This window comes from Vanessa atalanta, chromosome Z (assembly GCF_905147765.1).
Source record: "Vanessa atalanta chromosome Z, ilVanAtal1.2, whole genome shotgun sequence".
Taxonomy (NCBI): Eukaryota; Metazoa; Arthropoda; class Insecta; order Lepidoptera; family Nymphalidae; genus Vanessa; species Vanessa atalanta.
Genome location: NC_061902.1, coordinates 12,934,181 through 12,961,759, shown reverse-complemented (window position 1 = coordinate 12,961,759; position 27,579 = coordinate 12,934,181). Strand labels below are relative to the sequence as shown.

The 27,579-nt window shown below is 32.7% G+C and overlaps 1 long non-coding RNA gene across 1 annotated transcript in view; it reads right to left on the bottom strand.

Moving 5' to 3' along the window:
* Positions 1-695: 695 nt before the first annotated feature.
* The window catches only part of LOC125076166, a 40,828-nt gene continuing 13,944 nt past the window's right edge, over positions 696-27,579 (bottom strand). The window contains exons 2-3 of the long non-coding RNA XR_007120290.1: positions 1,068-1,093; positions 696-975 (exon numbers count right to left, since the gene is read on the bottom strand). This is a non-coding gene — a long non-coding RNA (uncharacterized LOC125076166). The remainder of the gene's footprint in view (positions 976-1,067; positions 1,094-27,579) is intronic.

The following is a 27,579-nucleotide window of genomic DNA, read 5'->3' as shown; positions in this document are numbered from 1 at the left end:
GTCTGGTTTTAGGCATACAAATATCCTATATCCTTCTTTGGAGTTCAAGTTTGTTTCATTGCAAATTTCATCAAATTCGGTCCAGTAGTTCAAGCTATGAAGGAACAACAGACAAAGAGACCGATATACGATCAATATAGATAATTGCAAACTATAGAGTTATCAGTGCACACAGTGAGGGCTCAGTCTAATTAATCGCAACTAAATATTCGTTATTTGTGTTTCCAGTGGTAATTCAGGTAGCCACATTGAAATGGACAAGGACGAACTCAAACGAGGAACGTGCAACGTGAACTTCATGTGCGATGCAATAAAGCTTTAACTTAATGAATCACATCCACAACTGGTTGAATACATTTGCTTTGGAACCAGTTAGGGCATTAACAATTATTATATGCCATATTTTTTAATATGGCTCTATGTATAGAATACAGTTAATTCTGCGCAACCGCGAGTTTTTTATGAGCTGTACTTGTAATCTCTATTTTAAGTCAGTTTGAACTCAGTGGTGTATGGAAATATCATGACGTGTACGTATTGAATTAAATTTTGCCAAGGGCACACTTTCAGAGGAAATTTGGACCTTATACCGGCAAGTGAACATTTACAGGCATTTCGAAATATTCATTTAGAACTTAAATATATTTTAACGATTTAACTAGATATATAATAAGAAAAAAGATATTTACCTGAAAATAGAAAATAAATTTTTGGAAGGTATTTTGAGAGGGGATGAATACGCTGCCGCTGACCACGCGCAGCGCTGGGATCACTGGCTCGTTGTCGTTGCGTAGCTCTGCTGCGATGTCCTCGTAGCGCTGCCTCCCTGCTCCCGTAGCCCTGCTGCGATGTCCTAGTAATCCTGCTGCACTGCTATCGTAGACCTGCTGCGATGTCCTCGTTGTCCCGCTGCGCCGCTCTGGTAGGTGTGCTACGATGAATTCGTGGTCCTGCTGTGCTTTTACGTAGTTTATCCTGTAAAGATCGTAAATCGGACAGCTCCGCTATTTATTATTCGATACTTCTGATCCTAGGTTTTGTAAAATAAATCTTTGAAATTGTATGACCTCTTTGCGCTGCGTAGATTATTATTCTGTAACAAAGAAAAATTGGCGTTAGATATAATGATTATTATAACTTATACGACAATTAATAATAATTATTGATCGCGTTTACTTCATCGATTTTCATACAAAGCAACACGTTTGAACATTCCAGAGTAATAATTCTTTATGTATTATAATGAAATTAAGTTAAAAACATAAATAGGTACATAGGACACAAAAACAAATAAATAAAATTATCACAAAACAATCTAAATTACTAATAGTCTAAACTTACAAGTAGTAAATTCGAAAGTACAAGTGATAAGCGCAAGTATTTAAGAAATAATATAATATAATTTTTAACCGATAGTTCTATTTTCAAATTTCTTGTCGAACCTCAAAAGAGAACAATGCGTTAAAGCACTGAAGAAATTCAGATAATGATTTTATTAATTTTTTTTTTCACAACAACTGTTCAAAGGTTGGATGGACAAAGCCAAAAGCTTAATTTTCCATTTACCGCTTATTAAACGTCGTCGCTTGCAATACAATACAATTCTAAGTCTAAGCATAAAAAATAAATAAAGAAATAGAAATGCAGAAAAGGAATAATGATACAAAAGTTCCTATCGCTTAAAGAGCAATTATTCTAGACAACAAATGAATGACGATGCAAATAAATTGAAGCGTTTATAATCTTTTCGAATATAATTCAACTAATTAATTAATATTATTTTTATAAAACTACTCTGAATGATTGTTTTCATTCATTCTGAATGCATTCTCGCGCCCTTCGTCCAGTTGAGTTGTAACTATTTGTTGATAGCATAGTTCATTTTACGTCAAATTTGGCGCGCGAAATATTATCGACTAATTTTTCGGAAATGCAATGCATGAACTTGTATTATTTTAAAATAATCAAGATTCAATACAATAGGTATATATATCTAATATCCCGCTTCGAAGCCAACTACTTAGTTAACAAGTCATCTCTGTTATTTTAAGAATTTTTAAATACCTATCCCATTTACCTTATAATTAGGCACAAAGCTTGTGGTAGCGTTGCGGTAGACTTACACATAAGTAGACTATTTACTTTTGTTATACTGACGTCGTTTTATGAACTGTAAATATATAAAATCGGAATTCATAAATCTATACATATTAATACATATGTAATAGTTTTAACCTAACTTAATTACCAGTATTTAAATCAATAATAATCCAAATTTATAATATAACCTCTCCGAACTGTATTGTTATTAAACTCCCTATACAGATCACTTCTAAGTATCAATATCTAATCGCTGTACAAACCTCATCTACGTTGAAGTTGCACGGTAGAAAGTAATAGAAAACGTTATCGAATATTATTAAAAACAAACAATTTTTATGGAACTGGAGATTTGAAATCGTTAAAACATGAATGAATATAAGGGTTTGATGAAATTGTATACGTCACTTAAAAGCCATTGGTCGAGTATTTTTGATGCGAGCAGGTAAAAATATATACACATTTATAATCCGTGTTGATCATCACATGTAGTGTACTCTCGTACAGGAAGATTTGTTCGTGGTCAGTTCGAATTGACTGAGAGAGAGCGGCGGCTCAATTATTCTGCTAATCGAATTTCCTTGTCGAGTAAAGACGTTGGCGCTGGCTGCCTTTGGACCAACAGCCAATTAAGTTATGGGCAAACGCATTGGACAATTCCATTAGAACTATTGTCTACGTACCTGACTGTTAATTGAATTTTCATATATGAATTGTGATGATAATATTTGTAATGGTTCACCGAATTCATAATGAACCAAATATATATAAAATGATTTTTTTTATATATCGAAGTCTATTATAAAAATGCCAGATTCATTCGATCGTCTTTTATTTAATTTAAACTTTAATTTAATTTGCATATCAACCTATTTAAGAATAATTACGTTTATAATTCATAATTGCGAACATACCTCGAAACTGGAATATTTGATTTTACCAAAACGTCAATACATTTAATAATATTAAAAGAATTCAAAGATAGATAATGATTAAAAACCGAAGAACTAAAATTTAACTTAAGGTATAACACGACTATAAATAACACACATTGTATCATCCAATATAAATACAAATAATTGAATAAAAATATTTTTATATTATTTAATAAAGTAATATTTATTGGAAACAAACCTATTTATAAAAAGATATGACCTCATTACATGTTTATCCAAGTTGGGAGCATGTATTTATTCATCAAGCATTTTCAGCAAACACCGTTGCGTCATATTACCTTGATTCGGTATGAAGGGTGAGACGGTGTAATTAACAACCGACATATAAGATCGTTAGACTGTTGGATCTGTATTAGTTGCCGGCTCCATTATAAAACATATACTGTTATAACACCTATGTACCTACATATATTTAACCTCCACTTCTTTTTAAAGACTACGTTTGGAACTTCTACCGCGCTCCTCCAATGTGATCGGTGGAAACATGTAGGTTTTTTCAAGATATTTTCGTTCATCGTTGAGAATGAAATGAATTAAGCACATGAAATTTCAATGATACTTACCCGGGCTTAAACCCGCAATCTAAGATTAATATTCACATGATTCTAGCCGGCTGACCATCTCGATTCGCAAAGAAGTGACTTACTAAAGTTCATTACAAAAATAATCCTGCATCGAGCGTCGAGCTCCTGCGGTTTGCACAAACGATGAAAAGAGTCAGTATCCAAATGAATAGATCGTATGAAACCATTCAAACAAAACTCTTTTATAATCTTATTGTAGAGTAGAAAAATGAATCAATCTATAAAGATAAAATCTATTTCCTATTGAACGCCAAAGGCTACTTTTTATGGAAGTCGTCAAAGCGAATCGGTTTCCATTCGCCTCTAACCACCGTATCAGTACGCTAGATATGTCGTTCTGCGTATACTGTATAGCATAATCTGCATTATGCACCCACGGGCCCACACTGCCCTACTTAGTAGGGGAGAGCCCGTCGATACAGCTTGCCGGCCACAATCATTGCATGTTACTGTAATTATGAAATTCAAGTTGTTTTATTAAACGTCTTTTACATCGTAAATAGTTTAATAAATATAATCTTTGTGAATAGTATTATATTCTTTATAACTTTTCGTTCGGTTTTATGGAACGATTCGCCGTATCTTAAATATTTTATTGTTTGTTTTTTTTTTTAATTTGTCTATCTGATAGACGCATGTAGAAAAAATAGTAATAATATTTTCTTATTTTTATTAATACATTGTGTTTCATTAAATATTCATAAGGAAAACACTTCTAAAGTATATATCTATTAGAAAACAAGCATATTCTAACATCCACGTGCCCACGCAAACGCACACAAATGCACACCCTTAACGTCGTTCTAAAAAAGAAAATCATACTGTAATTAACTCAAAGCATAAAGATATTTCAAATTATAGTTTAACGTTTCGTACGTCACATGTAATAACTTTTATAGAAAATTAATTGTCCTGCTTGGGTATATAATTATGTATATTAATTGTCATGGCGATCGCTAGAACAGTGTAATAGCTGTTCTACAGCGCCGTCTAGTGGCGATTTTCAACAAATGATTGTACAAAAACCTTCCCCATAGAAAAAAACATATAAGCCAACTTTTAACCGCATACATTGATTTTAGATTTACAATCGCTAAGGAGTTTTATTTCAGACCGTTCAACATGATTACCATTTATATCTACCCTTTGATTTTATTAATGGACGTTACCTTTTTTTCGACATTTTCTTTTTAAACTTTGTTAATTTTCTTTTTCGTCCTGCACTGGCAAAGGTGGTTACTTGGTTTTGATGTTACTGGATTTGTTAAACAAAACTGTTTTCAGTGTGAATTAGTCAACTTTTATTTAATACTAGTTGTCGCCCACGTCTTCGGTCGCGTTTTAGGAGTTGGTTCTCGATTCTTAGGCATAAAAAAGGAACTAATGTCCTTCCTTGGAGTTCAAGCAAGCGTCATACCAAATTTAATCAAAATCAGATCAGTGGTTTGGCAGTGAAAGAGCAACAGAAAGACAGACAGTCAAACAGGCAGAGTTACTTTCGCATTTATAATATTAGTATATACCATCTCCACATTTCGTTTGCGCATGCGTAGTATGAAATGAAATGTTCATGTTTTAGGACAAACAGACAAAGTTTTTTTTTCTATTTTAGTTTATTTTAGAGTTTGAACCATTTCGGATATAAGCAGTTAATCAGATAAATAAAAAAAATAAGCTTTTCTTTTTTAAATTAACATAATTGTTTTCTTTTTTAAATACAATTAAGGTAATATTTGTCCGGCATGAAATAATCATACCTACTTCTTCTCATCTCTACAAAATATATTTATTTTGTTGGGTAAAATTATTCATCAATCTTTAATACTAGATTCACATTTATTGATGCCTTAAGTTAAAAATGTCTGTCAAATATTTTTATTACATAACAAGAATGAATAAATTATTTCGATAATTTTTGTTAAAAACACTCATGTCACTTGTGTTGTGTGTGTGTGTGTCACTAATGTTTTTTTTTGTGATTATTTATAATTACTGCATTTTTAAAAAACAACAGATTCCATGTTGAGCTACCACATAGCTGACGTAGAAAATAATTTCCATTGATAGTTTATTACATGCCTACGCCATTGGCAAATATTGGAACAATGGAGTTAGCAGGAAGAAAATGTAGAAGAAAAAATTCAATAGCGTTGTATTGAGGGCTGCGTGGACGCGGGAATGCATTTATTTTGCAGCCAGCATTTATTATAGCCGCATTTATAGCGAGTTGAGGATAGATATGACGTTATTCAATATCGATTTTATCTATAAGTCAGTACGAGGTCTTTGTTTGAAAAGTTATGTGTGATATCAAAAAATGTTACATTAAAAAATATTTCCTACGTTTATTAAATTCCCGCTGTACGTTATCCGCGCATTATATAATTGGGACTTTAATTAAACTATAAATGTCGTTATAAAAACCTTATGCATTTTCTTTAGATTTGCACGAATTAACGCGCGCGCCTCCATAGGCAAAATGTTTTCGCGATTATTCCGAAGTATTTAGTCGATGTTTAATAATATTAGAAGATTTTGTCACTTACCCATGAAATCTTATAGTCATTGACTAGTGAAATAATATGAGCCCAAAAATTAAATGGTCAACATTGTTTGCCAGGCGAACTTTGTGTTGGTATTATTTATAATATGCCACAATAGTATTTAAATATTCCGGACAGATTTTGTTTTTCATGTATAGACTTAAATTTTATAATTCAACGTCCGAGAATTTACCCCATTAATAGATTTTTTTATTAAGACCATTATTTTCGCCCTGTCCGCCATTATGATAAACCCTGGTGTCCATTTATATGCTGTGTATCGTATATGAGACGCCTATTAGCAATTGGCTTTACCAATGATTTGGACGTAATCAAAAGATGTAAGTAATTGTTATTTCTGTTAGGTTCGGCCGGGACATGAGAATGTCAAAAATAAACTTTTGATAAAATCCCAGGACATACTTTAAACTCTGTTACATATAAAACGGCCTTATGAATAATTCAGTAAAAGTAATTGATAAATACGGTAATGGGTTTTTCTACTTAAATGAGAAATTACCTAACTAATAATCTTATTATTTGTTGTTTAACAAATATGAGAACTAATTTAGAAAATCACTTTGAACTGAAACTGAATATCCATACAAGGTGACTTTGGAAATTATCTGTGTAATATAATTGGGGGCGGTAAGTGACGAACAATGCGATTGATTTCATCAAAACATTTTTATAATAGAGAAACGTTATCAGAGGAAATTGAGTCCAGGAATTTTGGCAGATCTACCAGACATCAAATCATTTAAAAAAAAATCTAAATTATTCAATATCAAGCAAAATAAATGTAGGTGATTTTATTACTTTTCATGAAAATTAACATATTGTTGTCACAAAGAAACCTGACCTTATTTTTTATTAATATATTTTGACAAGACATTTAAGATATCAAATTTGTGTTATGAGTTTTTACGTTTTTAGGTAATTTTACTAAAACACTTATTGAATTAAATCAACTGCAACTAGTTTAGTTGATACACTAATAATTTAATACATTTATTAATTACCCGAAAAGTCTATAAAAAACAAACACGACTTCTACTCGAAAAATGCTTAACTATGCATGAACATAATCCATCGCTGTTTGTTATCCGCATCTCTCTAACCATCTAAAGTAATCCAGTATTGTATAATGAACACTAGAATTTGATGTAAAACAACCGATACAAATCCACGTTAAAAGAAATCACTGTCAGCCTAATGTTATTTGGAATACGTGGAACCACGATTCCGAAGCGTGATTCCCGCTCCAGCTAAACGTGTATACATTACCAATAAAATGTTGTACCTCTATAGTTCTGATTATGGATTCATATTAAAGACACATATAAGTTTTATTAATATTAACATTGCATAGTTTTTGTTCGTCCATCACAAATAATAAATAATACGGAGAGAATAAAAGATTATACCAATAATAATATTTTGTCTACACAGTACGAATAAATGTCATAAATATGAACCTACAAAGAATTAAATTTTTGAATTTGATTTTTTTTTTTTTCTTAATATGCGAATATGTCTATTAAGATGCAATCTGTATCACACGGAACAGCCTATGCATTATCGCTCGCACTTGGCTGGTTTTATTTCATTACGTGATTAAAGCGATCGTGTCTGTGCAAGCATATGTACAATGTAAGTGTTATTGAGCACCTAAATACAAATGAGGTTATTCGTAAAGGTAACCCATGTGTCATACGGTTCATTGCGACACCAAATTGGCATATGAAGTCTCTCTATAAATTGTGCTATATCATAACAGAGAAATGTTTAAGGAATCTTCTATAGAATACTAGCAATACGTTCACGTACAGTGAAAAACTACAATTAACTGGTTTGGATTGGTTTTGTAATAAAAAAAAACCTTCTCAATAAAAAAATATAAATATGTAAACGATCAAACGAAGTCGAAGTATGTTAATCTCAAACAGACCTACCAACGTTCATTTCATTTATACGATATTTAGAAACACAACGGGTACCATTGAAAATTCAGCGTTGGGTTCTTGGAACCCAACTTAGAAGCTGAATGGTACCTTTAGGACACGTTAACTATCATTGTTTTGTTATATTGTGTTTTTTTTGTAGGCTAAGTAATATGTTCTTTGTTTTTGTTCTATTATTAATTTTTTATACTTTTTATATTTTTTTATAATTATGCCGGCTCCTAAATAAACATTTCTTTCTTTCATCTTTCTTTATTTCAAATGACGAAAGATACAAAATCTGGTCAGTCTTTAATTTGTTAACAAGAAACTATATCAAAATATTTTAGTAGTAATTTTGATATTCATATACTATTCATAAAAATGGAAGTATTTAAGAGCTACAGCGAAGCAATCGAATTGTGTTTGCATAAATGATTGCCCGTATTGTCTTTATCAGCTCCAACTGACCACAAAAAATAAGGCGCGTTTTCATCATTCAGACCAACCAATTCTGGCAATTCTGTTCATTTTTATATTTTAACGATATAGGTAGGCGGATGGGCAAATGGGCTACCTGATGGTCACCACCATCCATAAACATTGGCGTTGTAAGAAATATTAACCATTCCTTACATCGCCAAAACTCCACCTATCTTGGCAACTAATATGTTATGTCACTTGTGCCTGTAGTTACATGGCAGTGAGCCATCACTCATCACCGGTTTGAAGAGTGAGTGTGTAACTACACTGGCTTATTCACCATCCAAACCGGAACACATCAATACTAAGTCTGTTTGGCGCTCGAATATCTGATGAGTGTGTAGTATCTACCCAGACGGACTTAGATAAAGCCAAAAAAAGGTTGAACGGGTAAAAGTTGCCTAAATAGCCGCTCCTTTAAAAATTACTACGCAGGTTCAATAGATTTTATTCGTAAACAACAACTAATATTAGCTGTCAACCATATATCGCGGCTTAAGTGTAGAATTTGCTGTGAATCTTATGTCACAGAACGAAATATGCTTCCGGAAAAACTAGAATAAATATTTGAATAGCAAAATTACGCTAAACTCCAGGCTACACCGATGATTGTATTACTAACAACTCTGAAAATTGAGACATACTGTTCGCATAGCAATCCAAAGCTGTAACTGGTAGACAATGAAATACAAATTGAAGTACAAATCTTCGGTTTCATCAATGCCCCAAGGTTCACTGTAATATTTCGAACTAAATGTACATCACAGACTGCAAACCGAACGCATGTTTCTGAATGGAGTTATTACAAAGTGTGTTTTCGTATTGTTCTCTAATTTCGAATTTGGCTACAATAAACATTGGACTGCTGCAATTACCTACTTCACAATAGAATTTCAAACAGCAACACCTTCTCAATTTTGAATGCGTTTCATCAAAACCCAAATCTACATACTACGCATTATATAAACATAGCAATATACGCACGAGCTGAGCAATTCCTTTTCATGTTGACTATTTTTTAATTAAATTATGTTTTAGTATTGTGCTTTAGTTTTCACTAAAAACTAAAATCATTGAAAGGAAAACAAGATATATTACCCTAGGAGGGTAATAAGCGATTGCGGTGGAGAATCTCTCTGGGATTGTATGCTCAGAACGCACGCCACCAGAACAGGGATATCCAGGTAGCCTACCGAATTCTGGGGGGGGGGGGCGTCAATTTTGCACTCAGTTCGGAGAAAAGCGGATCAGGCATAATAAGACCTTCCATCCTTCTGTGGACGATCATACACCTTCCCTATTGGACCTTCTGCTGACTTCCCATCCGTCTGGCAACCAGGATATCGTCGATCCCCATCTGGGCTCGACGGACCACTGTTTCATCAGGAGTACTATGCACGATACTCACGACCTCGCTTCGTGGGCTGCCATCGAGCGTGGCATTACAGGTCAGTAGATTGGGATGCGGTCCTCCTTTGCATCTTACCATTGTAGCAGATTTGTTTCTCATCGAATGATCCAAATGTTATTGCTGACTCTGTCGCCGATGTGGTGCTTCAGGGTATGGAACTGTTCATTCCATATTCTGCGGTGCCCATCGGTGGCAAGTACCAGCCCTGTTTTGTTTGCTTCTGTAAAACGGTACCACGCCGAATGGCAACGCTACCAAGGCTAACGAATCGGCGTTTCGTTATATAAATATCAGTGTGTACAGAAAGGAATATAACTGTGCCTCTAGGTCCTTCAAAAACGTCATTGCTAAGGCGAAAAATATAAAATATTTAATAAACTATACTTTTTTATTTATATGCAAGGTAATAGTCATAATCAAATCTAGTCTAGTCATTTATAAATGATAAAGATACAAGAAATGCCACTAGCGAAACTAGTAAGTCAAAGCTGTTTTAAGCTAAAATCTTAAAAAGACTCCTCAGTATAGTTTTCGCGCTGTTGAGTAGAGTGGGTTGCTCCAGGGCCCTAGAACGTCATATCGGAACAATTAATATAATAATGAAGTGCTTTAATGATGTGCCCGATGCACATTAGAGTACTTTAAATGCTTTCGAAAACATGATATGCTTTTAAACGCTCTAGTATTTGAAACAGCCTTATATATTTAACGTCCCTATCGAACCATAAGACGTTGGGCCTAATCTAATGATAGGCACAAATAACATAACATCTTGGTTCTAAGAATTATGCCGTATTGGCGGTGTGAGTGATAATAAATAAAAAACAACCTTAATAAATTATAATAAATAAAAAAATAACCGGCAGCTTTACATGATTTGAAGTGCTTATAAAAGTATACTTTAACAAGGTCTATTTTGATTTTGTTGAATGCCCCTGAGTGACGAGTTAAAATTTACCAAAATAATAATTAAAGATATGCATTCCAATAATAATTTAGTATGTAACATTTGAACGATATAATATGTAACGTTTCTTGACTGGACCAGTACAGCGTCACAGGTGCTCCGATCATTAAAAATGGAGCAACTGCTAGGCTGAGGAGGTGTTAATAATGCAGACCCGCTTCGTCCATACCCTTAAGTGATCGAGGCTTTGTGCACTTGTTAGGGCATGTTCCATAGACGATACTGCTTGTAAACAAATTTGTTCGATTTGCAAGCATTGGGTGAATTTGCATCTCGTTAATGTAAAGGCTATTCGTGTATTAAGTAAGGTAATATATGGAATTTAGATAACACAGAAGTTACATATCACACCTTTAGAACGAAAATAAAATTAATTTAAAATCTATTTTTTTTTTTAAATATTATGATGTCAATGTCAATAGGTACTCGTACTATTACTATAAAGTCTGGAGCAATTATCAATTACAGTAGAGACGCCGATTATCCGAACGCCGATTAACCGAATCGCCAATTATCCGAATCGGTCCTAAGCGTAATATAAAAAATTAAAACCAAGTAATTTTTGTTCATTTTTATACTTTGTATTTCTGTTAAGCCCTGATGGGGTTGCAACTCACTCTGATCGAGATGTTCAAGTGAGCGTTGTAGTAGAACTGTGTTTCTTAAACTTAATAAAGTTTATTCTATGTGTGCTAGTTCGTTTTTCTTTATAACCGGTCTATGTTTGATTATCCGAATTATCGTTCTATTATATAAATATAAATTACTTGGTAGTAGGCTTTGTGCGTCTGGATATTTACCAAGATCATATATTAGACGCCGTATAAAAATAATAAATAGGTATTGTTGTGTTCCGATTTGAAGGATGAGTGACCCAGAATAACTACAGGAACCAGGGAAATCTCAGCAACCGTACTTGGTGGAGCATTGTTAATGAAAGAAACTATTAATATTTCTTACAATACTAATTCCTATCGGCAGTGGCGACTTGCTATCAGGTGGCCCATTCGACCGTCAAAATACCGATGCCATAGTAAATAAAAATGACATTAACGAAGCAGATGTATAAACGAGATAAAAAGTAATCCCATCAAAATCAAATTAGATATAATATTATTTATGTCGCGGATTTGACTTAATTCTGTAACGTAAATATTTTTAACATCAATAAAAGCTGTTTAATGTATCAAAAACTAACGAGTGAATTCGTTTCGGCATTGCTTTATGGCTTATGTATTCACACACCTTAATTTGCTAAGAATTTAAATGATTAACCCAATTAGCTTAGTTATGACAAGGTGAAAACATCACTAATTACTCGCTCAGGTCGAAGCGTTTCATACCTACATATATAGATGATTAAAAAAACTAGATTTATGGACAGTACATTATGCAGAGTTGTTTACTATAAATTAATCAGACCGACATGACAGTCTCCTGATGCACCGCGCCTTTCGCGATCAGACTTCTTGACAAACGTGAATTAATGACGGAGGAATACGAATAAATAAACTTTCACGTGTCATCGTTGACATAGTAAAATAACAAAAAAAAAACATCCATATTTTAAAATGCTTCTTTGTGTTTTAACATAATTCATAAATCAAAAACAAAGGATACTTTTTAATATTAAACTTAACGACGAATGTCTATTTCACTAAAATTAAAACATTTATGTTTTAAAATAGATAGTCTTAAATATAAACAATAAAATATTAATTTTTGTTTTTAAATAATTTAATACGTTAATCGTGGAATTAGCACACGAAAGGCAAATATATGGGGCGCGCCTATGACGCACGGACGGACAAACACACGGGCTATAAAGTATTACTTTATTGTGGCACCGCCCTTTACAATCATTAGGCTATGACAAATATTGGTCATGGAATTTACGATTGTTTACTGGTCACCGGTTTTATAATGCTTCACCAGAAATCGGTAGCTTATTATTTTAAAATTGGTTATATTCCGAGCCTGATCGCAATATCCTAGATGACAATGTTGATAGACTCCAGGGCAGCACTCACTTCGTGTAAGGATATAGTTCCTACTCGTTTCAATACCGGCATCATATATGATGAATAGGCGAAGTGAGTTTATAATTTCTTCTTCTACCAGTACAACTTTATTTCCACTAGCTGTTGTGCTCCGGTTAGAAGAATCGGTGAACCAGTGTAGCCCAATATAGGCGACACACGTTATATATATACCTGGTACAGAAATAAAAAGTACGTGTTTACTAGATAGTGTTTAAATGTACCCCCGATAATTACAGTACGTAATTACTGGAGAAAACAACATGCACGTGACGATAACTTTAATTAAACTAAAAGTAATAAAACTAAATTAAGTATCACATTAACAATGAGGTGGATTGTGATAATAACGATACAATAACAATAATAATATATCTTAGGGTCAATAAAGCGATTGTAAGAAACGCATTCGCTAGAGTGTTTTTTTTTGGTCGTTTCACGTTGCTAGAACTGTTTGTTCTCTATGAAAAACTCTTTAATTTGAGCGGGTAATATGTACAACCTTATTCATTCTAAAAGTTAATTATAAATATTGGTTAAAGATTATTTAAATCGGATGATTTTTTTTTACCTTACATCTTTATAACATAGATTGCATGTGTCAGAAGTTGAGTCTCAAATTATGTACGAATAATCACCCAGAGAGGTAAGATCCTCTTCTAATTTTTAAGGTCAATTTGCTTCCAGAAATAGAATTCAAGACGTTTACCCTTGTATCTTTAATTATTTTGGCTTACTCGTAATCTCCTTTGTGATCCCCGGATTCCCCTTAAATTTAAGGGGAAGATTAATAAGACTATGGTCAGACTTGCTGTCCTATATGGCTCAGGGTGTTGGGCAAAAAGGATGAATGAAAGACAACTGCATACAGCGGCGATGGAAATTTTAAGAGGCACACCACACATTTGTGGTGTTATGCAAATTAAATAGATAGAGTAAGGAATGAGTATATAAGAGGAAGTCTGAAAGTAGTACCGATAACCGAGAAGTTATGTGGAAGCCGGCTTGCATGGTATGGGCATGTTATGCAGAGGCATGTTGTGAGGAAGGTCTTGAAGATAGATGTAGATGGACATAGAGGAGAAGACGATATGGCTGTAATGAATGTACTTGTGAGATGACGCCTGTCAGAGAAGTATGGAAAAAGATGACATGCTGCGCCTACCAAATAAAATTGGGATAAGGGTAGGAGGATGATGATGACTCGTAATTCGAACCAGAAAAGTGAAATAGCATCAGATTTAATAAGTCGACGAGTCAGGTAACCATCAAGAAGGATTTCCAGCAAACTCCGTATCAAACAAAATATAAAATTACTTCAAAAGGCTTTAAAAACTTACAAATGTCAGTTCAATATAAAACTACTATCTTAGAGTTTAGTGTCTAGCGAGAACTCGCAGGGCAGCGGCAATTCTTTTAGAATCGTTTTCTTGTTTGTTTTACATAAACCCACGTAACAACTTTGCAATATTAATATTTTTCATCTTCTAACGCTTGATAATAATGACTTTAGTATGAAATAAAATATATGATGAGAAATTATGCTACTATTATATGTTTCGAGTAAAATTGTATTTTAGTTTTCTCTGTTTATTTCGTCGGATATCTTTTATTTCGTCACAATGATGACGGAGGATTTGGTACAGATTATAGGCGGTGCATTTGGAATCTGCCTTTGAACAAAGAGTTTAGATTCCTCCTTTGTACGATCATGAACTTTTTGTATGTTACAAAAATAATCTCCTCGCAGCCTTTGTCCTTAACGGGATTCATTCAAATTAAGTTCGAGATGAAATCGTTAACGTTCGTAATTAATTAATAAACAATCTAATTTAATTCTCTGTCTCTAAGTTTCAAAATTCGAATAAATGTAGACAATATACCTATAGTAAAATGTAATTAATGATAATTAAGATAATATTTTTGACGACATATCTTTGTACATCGGATCGTATAACTAGTTTTTGATTAAATCATCAATTTAAAATAACTCATAAATATACATTTCGAGGGTTTTTAACCAAACACTAATTTTCAAAAAAACTTTACAAAATCTACCTTAGAATATGTTTAATATGTTTGAAACTGTTTAGAATATTCGAATAAACTTCGAATAAATCCACTGATTGTTAAAAAAAAAAGAAGTTAGGTATAAATACTCTTTACACAAATTTAAAAAAAAAAAGAAGTTTTATTTTTGTTGATGTTGACAGGTTAGCTTGTACAGGGTATATCAATTTCTTTTAACCTTTTTTTCTGAAAATAGTTATACCAGCTAAAGAGACCCCAACGACTAGCTAAAGAGACCCTAACAAAAAATTACTTTCGTTCGTAACAAGCACTTAAAAATGATTTTTAATAATTAATATTTGTAACAGTTACTGCCTGTTATTCGTGTCCCATCCGTCCAACCGATGTAACATTGTACAAGCGTCTATTATTTTCAGTGTTTCTATTTATTTTGCTTTGAAGCGATCAAAAGTCTAAAAAAAACGGATAACGCTTGAATCTTTAGGGAATTTTGTGTTGTATGTATTCGTTTAACTTTTTACAATTTTTAAAATCATTAAATTAAGAAAATAATATGTTCATCAAAAATACATCTGTCAAAAAGATCAAGGTAACTTGTACAGGGTTAAATGTCTATGTTAAAACCCTGCACCGACAGATGGCGTTAAATTACTAATTCGCGTTTCTGATTCGCAATTTCGAAAACTTTGATAAATTGACACTGAGTATATACAGTCGACAACTCGGAACGGGACAATAACTGATCAACTTTTTCACAGGTATGTGAACGTTGGGAAGCACTGCCTTTGTCACATTCATCATTTGATCCCCGATTACTTCGGGCGTGAGCACTCAGAAACTATTGTAGGGTTGAGGATATTTTTTTTCTATTTACATCACTAGAGAGACGGATTCGCGATACAGACTTAGGTGTATATAAATTTTTGAAGTTATTTCTTGTTCAAGTTTGAAAGATCACTTCTCTCTCCTAAGAGCTTCCATGAAATGCGCGGTATAAATCGATTAAGTTATATGAAACTATTAAATGGTAAAATGATTTGTATCAGTTCCGATGAAAAATTTGCGTTCGTTAGTATTTATTAATAATAAGTCCCTCCTATATAATTCCTCATGAGTTAAAGTGATATTATTAATATTGCAGCCTTTAACATCACTACATCATAAAAATGATGCAGTAAGCAAAATGTTAACACAACGTATTATTTTTTACTATATCTACGTGCAAAATACATAATATCTTTCTTAATTGTAGCGAACCAATCTCCTTTGAAAATGACTGCCTCCGACGCTTAATATACATACCTACATTCTCTCTCTATCTGCGAATTAACATTGGACAGAGAGAACGAATCCCTGTTCCGGAAGTGGGAATGCCAAGTCGATATTATAAGAGGAATTCACCGGAAATCGAAAATCCCTCCTGCAGTCCTTAAACAATTGTTATACATATAGACAAAAGTATCAGCCTCCTTTACAAAATAAAAATTCTGTAGTTTTAACAAAGAAAAAAATATCTCGCACACATTTATGAAATTATTATGTTAAATACTACTAATATATAAAGTAGTATTTAAAATGATAAATAACTGTATATATTCGAAGGATTTTGAATTTAAGGGCAAAAAATTAACCACTTCTGTTGTTAGCAATGTGATTTAACGAATATGAATTAACATTGGTTAAAATCTCTATGATTATTTCCTTCGACTCCACAAGGACTGATTTTATGAAGGAAATATAGTCCTGCTGTGAAAATAGTGCTATAAATATAACCTTTTTATATTATTTTAAATAAATTTGCTACTGGGAATTTATTCTATAGAAAAAATACAAATACAAAATAAAAAAAAATGTAAATATTTAAATTAATAAAAAAAAATAGTTGTGTATAAACATAAGTGATTATTGTTTCAACCCGTCCGAGTGGTAGGAACGCATACGAAGATATGTGTAACATTGGTAAAGATGGCATTTCATTCGATAAAAGATTATACTTACTTATGATAAAAAAGCGTAGAGTTTATGCTTGTTGACTTCCAGGCAGGAGAAATAACATACATATATAATTGTATTTAACTAACATGACTGTATTTTTAGATGTTGAAAAAGAGTAACTACTGAGTTTCTTGAAAGTTGTTCTCGGTAGAATCTACATTCCGAATCGGTGGTAGCTTTACTTAAAATAGTTTGTTAAATTACGTTTCAAAAGTGCTCGTAAAAGCCTTCTTGAAAAAAGTATATTTTGATTTGATACCAATTACGCGTTTGCGATAAAACGTCTTTATTTGTAGTTATATATATATATATATTAGGAATAACGAATAGGAATAACGTAGATTTGAACTATTAAAAGCATTTTACCTCTTTATAATATCTATAATATAGATGACGATAAAAACAATTATATAATTTATTTAGAATTACGTGTTAAAAATAAATTATAAAATCTAATAACATATTCAAAATTATCAATCAACTTAATAACCTTACTGCAATAATTATAATATACCCACAAGATAGCTCCGACTACCGTACATGTACCCGAAACCCGAATAAGAAAAATGGAACTACTTTTATTTTCCTTAAAAAAGAAAACGACGTGGTTGTCGAAATTTAATTACGGATGGTCCCCGTTCTACTGTGATACGTATTCGTAATCCATGAACGTAGTTTTAATCCATACACCATAGAGTGTCCATGTCGGCCAGAACCTACTTTTTATTCACTTTCATTTATGTTAAATATAACACTATCGTCTTATACTGGAGACAGGATTACATCACGACCCTAAGATGAAACTTATTCATTGCATAGTTATACCAAATAATTAAATTTGGAATTTGGATTGCAAAAGCAAAATAATTTTAATTAAACATTAACTAAATTAAATCTTACTGATTTAATTGTAATTTATCGACTCTGTAATTACAATGGTTTAAATTTGTAACTACTGAGTTTCTTGTCGGTTCTTGGTAAAATTTACTTTCCGAACCGGTGGTAACTTTATATTGAATTTAACACTGTAACATGATGATTCAAATGTACTTTTATCAGCTTTTTTGAATAAAGAATATTTTAGTTTTGATTTTGATCATCCAACACCGGCTTGAGGCTTTTTGCGTGTCTTTTGTAGCAGTGGTGATATAAGACGAAATTATTATTTATTTGTTAATAAATATTTACAAAGAAATAATAATAATTATGATAATCATTCACACAAATGCATGAACAATGACGATGCACGAAGAAGTGGAACATCACACGTGCATACATTAGTACTTACTTAAGTTATTTTTTTTTTCCTTTTTTTTTTACAATATAAATTTTCGAGAGTTTCTTAAAATTTTATAACGCTCCATTAAATGCTTGTTTAAAAGTTATACATACATACATACATAAGCAGCCCGTAAATGTCCCACTGCTGGGATAAAGGCCTCCTCTCCTTTGAGGAGAAGGTTTGGAGCATATTCCACCACGCTGCTCCAATGCGGGTTGGCGGAATACACATGTGGCTGAATTTCGTTGAAATTAGACACATGCAGGTTTCCTCACGATGTTTTCCTTCACCGCCGAGCACGAGATGAATTATAAACAAGTTTATAATAGATATATATTTATTTATATATGATTATAATAAATATATAGAATTTAAAAGTTATATTTATATGTTATTATTTTTCTACGAAACACACAGACGTCCCGCTCCAATTAACCATCACAAACCTTCCCTAACCTAACCCAACCCTCGATTTAAGTTGTTTTCCTCAAAACCTTCCAACCCTGAAACATTGTTTCTATTCTTTAGGGTAATTATGAACTTATCGCGTCGATGAATCCATCTCAGATCAGCTGATAAATTTCTTCTTTCAAACATTAATCATCCATAAATAAAAAAATAATATATTTTAAGATGTGTCTTAAAATACTAAAATCAGAATCGTATACAACATTTATCTGTTGATACTGTTGAGCAGAACCAAACCAAGAAGAACCACCAGTAAGAAAGAAACTCAGTACAGACTTTTTTTCTCAAATGAGAACTGTTAATAACTATTTACTAGAATTTTATTCTCAACATACATTATTAATGCAGAAAATTCTAAGAATAATCTGAGATTTGTATTCTATATATGATTTAGAGCTGTTAATTTTTGGTCAAACAAACAACAGAATCGATGTTAAATTAAAATCGACTGATATTTTGTTTGGGTACCAAACAACTCGACAGCGAATCACTCACCTGCCTGCATAGGGACCGGCTAGATTCTGTTCATGCCATATAGAAAGATACAATAACAGATCAACGGGTCTGTCACGACCAGCACCGTTTCATAACCTTTCTGTGAGTTGCCGATTGAAACGACAGACTTACTCCCTGCATACCCCGTTGCTCACTAATGGTTTGATTTGCCCCAAGGCGTCCGCACGTCAAAGTCGTTTGCGAACCGTAATACACAAAATTCAAATTCACAAAAGTGATTGGCGGCGACGACGGGTGCAGATGCTCCCCGCCTCCCCATTGGTCGATCGTAACCAGATGTAATTCAAATATTGTCAGCCTCGGAGAATTTCACCTTAGAGCAATTTGTTTTCACGGGGAGCATTATTACGTTAGCTTGAGGTGGATTAATAAATATATGACCGAGTAAATTGATGGGTGTCGCCGTAAAATTTTCCTGCATCATTGAAAGTGAAAAAATAACTTAAGTGCTATTTCTTATGTAACTAAAATAAATATAACATATATATCTAAATAGTATATTTTTAAATGACAAATATTGATTTATTAGTTTCATACCTTATGTATTTGAGTGTACCTTAGTAATGTATTTTCAGTAAGATTGAAGTAAATCGTGAGTCTCTTACAAATTGTCTTTCATATTCTTAATACATAAACATCTTTTTTTGCATTCAAAAGACAAGTCATTTCGTTTTAATTACCGATGCAATTGAAAAACTAAGAAGGAATGCGTAGACTTGATACAGGTCACTTCATGTCTGTAATAACATATAATTTATATCTTAAAAAGCTACATTATTGATTTGGAAAGTAACTACTGTATTTATAGATATGTTCAAGTTACGACTGTAACAAGATGAGCAGTAACCATAAGGTTTAATATTATGCAAACATAACACATACACACATATTAACGTACAAAACTATCTCATAAAAACAAAGCGACAAAAGAAATAAACATAGTTTCCGCCCTCGGCTTCGTCCTGGGAGGAAACTGGGGGGGAGTACAGCCATATTACCTTATGCATAATTTCATGATGATCGATGGAATAGTTAAGACTTGAAAACTTAACAAAAAAAAACGAATATACAAACTAACTTTTGCATTTATAATATTAGTTAATGCTTATATTCCTATTAAATCGGTATTAAAATAAATAATAAAATAGTATCGGTAATGCATTAAGGCGTGATCACAATTGCAATCTATTTTATTGCAATTATAAGGTATGGTTAGACATCGTGTCTGGTGACTGCACCTACCTTGAATTAACGCAGGACAGTCTGCCCGGTTTCCGCACGGATATTAACCGGTACGGCGGAGCACGCGACTGTCGCTTACTTATGATATTTATGTAATTGTATCATTATGTAAAGCATACCATAAATTACTGAAACTCAAACTCAAATTCTTTTATTCAATATATAAGTATTACACTTAATTATTGATAGTCAAATTAAACACTACCACCGGTTCGGAAAAGGAAACACCCTGACCTGAGAAGAACCGGCTAAAAAAACTTAGCGGGTATTTTTGTCAAACTAATGAATACACATACTGAATATGAATAGAAATAGCCAGGAGGCGATCGTTTCAATCCCAAGGTGTGCTATCAATGATAAACGCACACAAGCGTTCCTTATTTTTTTTTAATTTGGCAACAGTAGCATTTTGAACTCTTTCTGGGATCCTGTTGTAGAACCGTTTACATTGTCCTACAAAAGACTTACTGACTCTATGCAGTCGAGTAACAGTAGTAACAAGTTTACCGAGTGATTGTACCATAATATAAAAAAAAAACAAATTGTCCATCATTTGAATTAAACGAATCGACAAAACAAACTGACAAAACTCCTGTAGACAACAATGAAAATGTTGGAATAAAGTTTACAAATTCCAGTTGGATTTTATACCCTATATAAAAAGTCCTTATATTATTAAATGTTAGAATAGCATACTTGAAAATGTAGGTAACATTCGTAATGAATATAGGACACAAAATAGCATTGTACGCAGACTACATATTCTACAGCGATATACCACTTAACCCTCGTAAAGTGGTTCACAATTACCGTAAAAGAATGTAACATTAGATTTTATTGCACAAACTTGCCTCACTAGTTTCCCTTTGAAATTAATAAACAATGCATATTTGCGTATAGTAGACCCGTGCATGATAAATCATGTGGACAGATCTTGCGACCAGTCGGACGATCGGTCGCACTGGACTTCTCTAAACAATAATTGCAAGGGAGAAATAATAAAGTCGGCGCAACGCGGTCCGTATCCGCTTGCAATAAAAATGTAAAACGCCACCGATAAGCGGCGAATGTGAGGCCGTAGAGCGGTAACAGGGTTTAAATATCGATGAATATTTATTATAATAAATTAATTCACGTGTGCGTATAATTCAATAGATACAAATATAGTTAAGATTATTTCGATAGTTTACATTATACTTTATGATTGTATGATGTGATTACATCGAGAAAAAGTTCCTTATTAACAAATTTACCAAAATGAGAAGTGGTCATATGCGAGTTAGTTTTTTTTTTAAATATTTTAATTCTAAATACGAATATTTAATTAAATAAGTACAATGAAGGGAAATATAAATATGTTAGGATGAATTCATGAAACGTGTATTCGCAAATCTGCAATGACAAATGGTGCTTAGTTGTATAAACATCGCCAAAAGCAGCCTAACGTTGCGTTTAAGCTGTTTTCTTAGTATTCAATTAGTGTGACTGACCCGTTGATCTAGTGGCGTATAAGAGCGTGGATCTCCTGGGTTCAAACCCAGAAAAATTTTACAATGTTCGAATCCTCGGAAAGCATGTAAACTGTAAAACTTTTCAGTCGTATTAGATTTGTCGTCCCATCAAATTATGAGTCAGATTTGGATACTTATACACTAAAATAGTTATGTCCTATGCAAGCGGATAGTCTCCCTTAAGAAAGGCTACCAAGGCCGTAATCGGTCAGGAGGACGTCATAATTATCATCCTAATTATTCAATTACAAATTACTATATATAACGATGTTACTATTGTAGGAGGCAAGTTAATAAAAAACCCATATCTTAAATAAATTATACGTTCGTTAATACGTTAAACCTTATCTAGATATAGTTACGTACACGCGACAATGATACAAAAATAGATGTAAAGAGGCGATTGGAATAAGCTGTTAACGGCGAACCGAATAAATAAACACACTGAAAAAGTTACAACAGAGCGTTAAGGAGAAATGAAGAAAAAATAAATTTTAAAAACACTTGCAATTCAGACAAAGGGCCGTTAAATAAGGATTTTAAGAATTCTGTATATCATTTCACATTAAATGCAGTTAGGCAATCACTCACATCATTTCAAAAATATTATATTTTATACTGAGTTTTCATTCTAAAACATATTTTTAATTTATTATTTAGAAAATCGAAACAAAAACTAATACTAACGTAACATGCAAAGTTACGTCAATTTTTTTGATTGCTTGTTACAGATTGTTACAGATCTTATTATTGCAAATAAATATGAAATATCTACTACGCAAATACGACGATTTTCTATAAAACTGTCGTTACACATTTGTTCGATTATGATTACAGTTTCGAGATATCTATCAAATTAGAGAGAGAAAAATATCGATATAATTAGTTGTGCAACGTCACGTCACTAATGTTAGGCTGCTTCAGTTTTTGCGTCCGGATCAAACCGCCGGGTATTTTGTCACACAAAATATAAACGTAGCCGACTTCCTTCCTTCATTGGCGGTGTTTATCTGAGTGATTAATAGCGCCTTGTGCCGCGGCTTTCAGCGGCTAAATGTAAATTATGTTTTATTGTAGAACGGCAGATACACTCGTGAATCGCCGGTAAATTTATATTATTCCATTAAATCACGCATACAACTTTGTACGCGCCCTCATTCGTACAGACAACTTTGTTTCCTTATTTAGCGCTTAATTAGTTTTAAATCGAATCGAATCGAATCAAATTCATGATTTTCTCTTAACCGATTTGGGTCACGGCGGCCATTTTTAACTAATAAGCAAGTAGCCTGCGCATTAGGTATTATTGTGTTTGCAAATTACACGCGCGCTTATTATTCCGTCACTTTCATCAACATTCAAGTAGAACTTTACCTTACAAGCACTTTTGAACCATTTTTTGAGATTCTATGAAATATGAGGTTACTGCCGATTCGAAATGTAGATTATACCGTAGAGAAAAGGCGAACTCAGAAATGAACTGTGTTTTTGTGATCTATGATACGGACGCAAAATATCACGACATTATAATAACGTCAAAAAAAAAATTAGAGTTCTATCCATTTAATAAATTAATATGTCAATGAAGCAATAGTGTGGCAGAATTTCATCTGAGACAGGTAGGTTTTCTCACTATATTTTCATAATCGTTGAGCACGTGATGAATTATAAATATAAATACTGCACATTAACTCGGCGGTATTACCCACGAGCCCCCTGTTCTGGCCACTAGAACTAAGCCACTAAGCAAATGAGTAGTTATATTTTCAATGACTTAAATAAAATTAACTTTAAGAATAAAAGAAAAATAGAAAAGAACGTGTCTTTCAAACATGTGAAAGGTTCAATAAATATCAATTTCAATAAAAACATTTCAAAGCGATGTGACAAAATATGGTAGGGGGAATAGCGTAAGCATCGATGGCGTCGTGTACAATATATAAGAACGCTCCGCCTTAAGTTTGAACGTTTATTTATTCGCGATTAAAATGTAAAGTGGAATCTATCGAAGTTCGTGAGAAAGTAATGATAAATACATCAATTTTAAGATCAATTCGCTTTCTCGTGATACCGAACTGTTTATTAGATGGGATATAAAGGATCGGGTAACCGTAGCCGTGAGCGAGTCCATACTTATTGAAATTACATCTGATTGTGCACTGTAATAACTGACTGGAAGCCGGTAGCCCACTTCGCCTTAAAATTAAGCAAGCTTTTTGTTTGATACGGACGAATTAGATGTTTTATATGTAGACGATTTGCATTCGACCGCTGTGTTGCGGGTGAACTTCGAAGTATGGGCAACGTAGGATGCGATCGGCTTGGTCTTGTTGTTATAAATTTTTCTATGTCTAATATTCGTTTCTTTCTTTATTCTATTATCTGTATATGTATTTAAAAAAATGAAAGCTATTTGTTCACACTTTACTTGGCTTATTGTTTATTGGGTTGCAATATTTTTTTTTCAAATTAAAATCAAAATTTTATATTCCATACCTATAAAATATTATTATTATCTTTGTATTAAGTTTTTAGTCATTTTTTTCTTTCGTTTAATAATGTAGGTAGGCAGACGAGAATATGGACCTAATAGTAAGTGGTCATGACCGCCTTTAGACATTAGTGCTTATATAATATTCCCCTTGTAAACCGGAACACAACAATGATAAGTTATAATATTTTAGTATTAAACTATTAGGTACGTACCAACCGTACGTATGTAGATGGTACACACAAAGCCCTACCACCAAGTACATACAAATTACTTTGAATAGAACTTCAGTAATAAGTAATAACCAATGAAACACCTTTTATCATCTTTTATAAAAAATCATTGGAAACGTTATAGAAGTATATTGCCCCGTCCTCGAGAAACAATACTATGAACTTTTCCCATTTCATAAGGTTAGATTAGCAATACCTATATATATATATATATATGATAGAATAGTCACAATAATACTAAGTATTGCTGCTTGGCGGTAGAACATATGGGTTGTACCTACCCTATATTTACCCTGTGGTATATTTAGAATCAGCATTGCATCCGTGCGGGTCGCTAGTTTTTTATATAATAATAATACATATTACACATGCATTATACAAAAAAAAAACATTACACGCGCTACCATGCGTTGGAGACAAACATACAAATATACAAATTTAATACTAACTGCTGCACACGTCTTCGCTCTATTTTTTGGAGTTATTCGTATGGTGTTAGGCATAGATAGTGCTTGAATTTCAAACTTGATTCATACGTATTTTTATCAAATTCGGTTCATATATATACTTACAATTTTAAGCAAGTAAATCGTGTCAGAGTATACGTATATTTTAGCCAATTGCATATGAGCAAACCATTAAAATGTTTGTAAAAAAATATCAATTCAATTTCCTCAAAAGTATCAATAGGTACCTATCACGTTCTATCATATATTCAATTTTTCAATTAATTAAACGGTTTCTGAAAAATAAATTTACGTTTACACTTTTAATTTTGATTTAAAGTTGTAGATCAAAAATTATTAAAAAAAATACATTTGAAATAAACATAGGATGTATGGTATGATAAATTAGCATATTAGGGTAAAAATATAGAATAAATCTCTTTGATTGATAATGATTATACGAGTATGATTTTATATACGTGAGTTACGCCAGTTTGATTGAATGTGGCAGTGGACAAAAGTTTTGGTTTTTCCATTTTAAGAACAAAAGAAAACACGCATTATACTATACAACATTTTAAAAAGTATAGTGTTTCATTAAAATGTTAAGTTTCATATTTAAAGTACGGATAAAGTCGAGAAGCAACTAGTATTATTTTAATTATATACAGCGTTAAGTTACGCCTCCTCGCTCATTAGCCACGCATAGCGAATAATATAATAAATGCCCCCTTGTAGCTTACTTGCTCACTCTAATTGCAGGATCGCGAGTTATCATTGAGCATCGTTTAAAAATATTACAAGTGTCTCCGTTCCATTTTTAATATCACTTCAATATATTGTCGACGTGTTTAATTTTTTTGTGGGAAACCGTATAATCCAGTCTTTGTGGACTTTTGGAAATTAAAACGAACCGAAAGGGTTATTTTTGGTAATGTTATAGTAGATATAACTATCAACGGTAGGTTAAAAATGTATAGGACCTAAATTTTAGGACGTGAATGAAGTGACAAAAAAGTATCTTATCATAATTCTCGTATCAAGGCGCACAACCGGGATATGGCAAAAAAAAAACGAAAACAACCCTTTTATCAAGATGGCGGCGAACACACATAGGAAATCGAGGTCAACAATTTAAAGTTAACTTTTTCTAAATCCCGTCTACAACATATCTAAAAATCAACCTATTTTGATTGGACTATTACTTAAATATTACTATAACTCTAATTGACACATTGACCTCTAATCAAATTAATAATTTTGTATGATAACAGCTAACTGTTGTGGTTTTGAACGGGTAGAATAAAAATCTGATAATGGTGGAGGTACTGTTGTTTTAGCAAAGCACGCCAGTAAAGATCAGATGTGTTCCTGAAGAATCATAGATAATTTTCGTTAGTATTTCTATTAAAAAGTAATCCGTTCATTATTTCTGACATAAAACATTTCCGTTGTCATTCTCAAGATTCGGTGGTTCAACTCCGTTTGGATCTACGAGGTATATGTCCTAAGTGCATAAAAATTTCGGTAGCTTTTGTTTTTATTTACAAAAGTCAGACATATGTAGTGACTTCATTTTAAAATAAATAAAGACGATTATTCACGTGCTTTTTTATAATATTTTTTGGTATCTCTACCGGCGGACGGACTGACAGCAGTCCGTGTACTGTATCTTTTTTTATAGAAATTGGATTTATGCTATTTTAATATGACAAAAATGCTAAGCATTTATTCAAAAAAATTTTAGGAATTTCGAAACCATGACAGATTTTGTTTTGATCTAATTTTATTGTAAGCTAAGATGACGTCTTTTCGCACGTTTTACATTTGTTTTTCTTTTATACAGACATAACACCGCTCTCTACCCGGCCAGTAACTTTTTTCCGCTCTCTAAATTAATTATTTATTAAGTCGTAACAATTTAGTAAATTGCAATCATTAATCCTCTTTAATTTTCTGCACATAAACAGCTGGACTTCTTCAAAGTAAGACCACAACCGATCTTCTACGAGCAGCTATCGTCCCATAATCAATGGGACAAAAATCGGCTTACGCTTTTATATATGTGATACAAGTTTTCTTCATAGACTCTGAATGTTATGTCAATCTTTCTTGAAGGTATTATTTGTCTTTTTAACATATATGTAATTTGAAATATTAATTTACAGAAAACGCTTTAAATTAATAGAAGTAGTGATGTCAGCGTCCTGACCGATTTCGGTTACGCGGTCAATCTCAAGAGCGATTTTCAGTAGAGGGGATCTCAAGGGAGGGAAAGAGAGCATATAATAGTGCACAAGTGTGTGCTGTGTGCAAATATAAGAAACCAAACAATTAT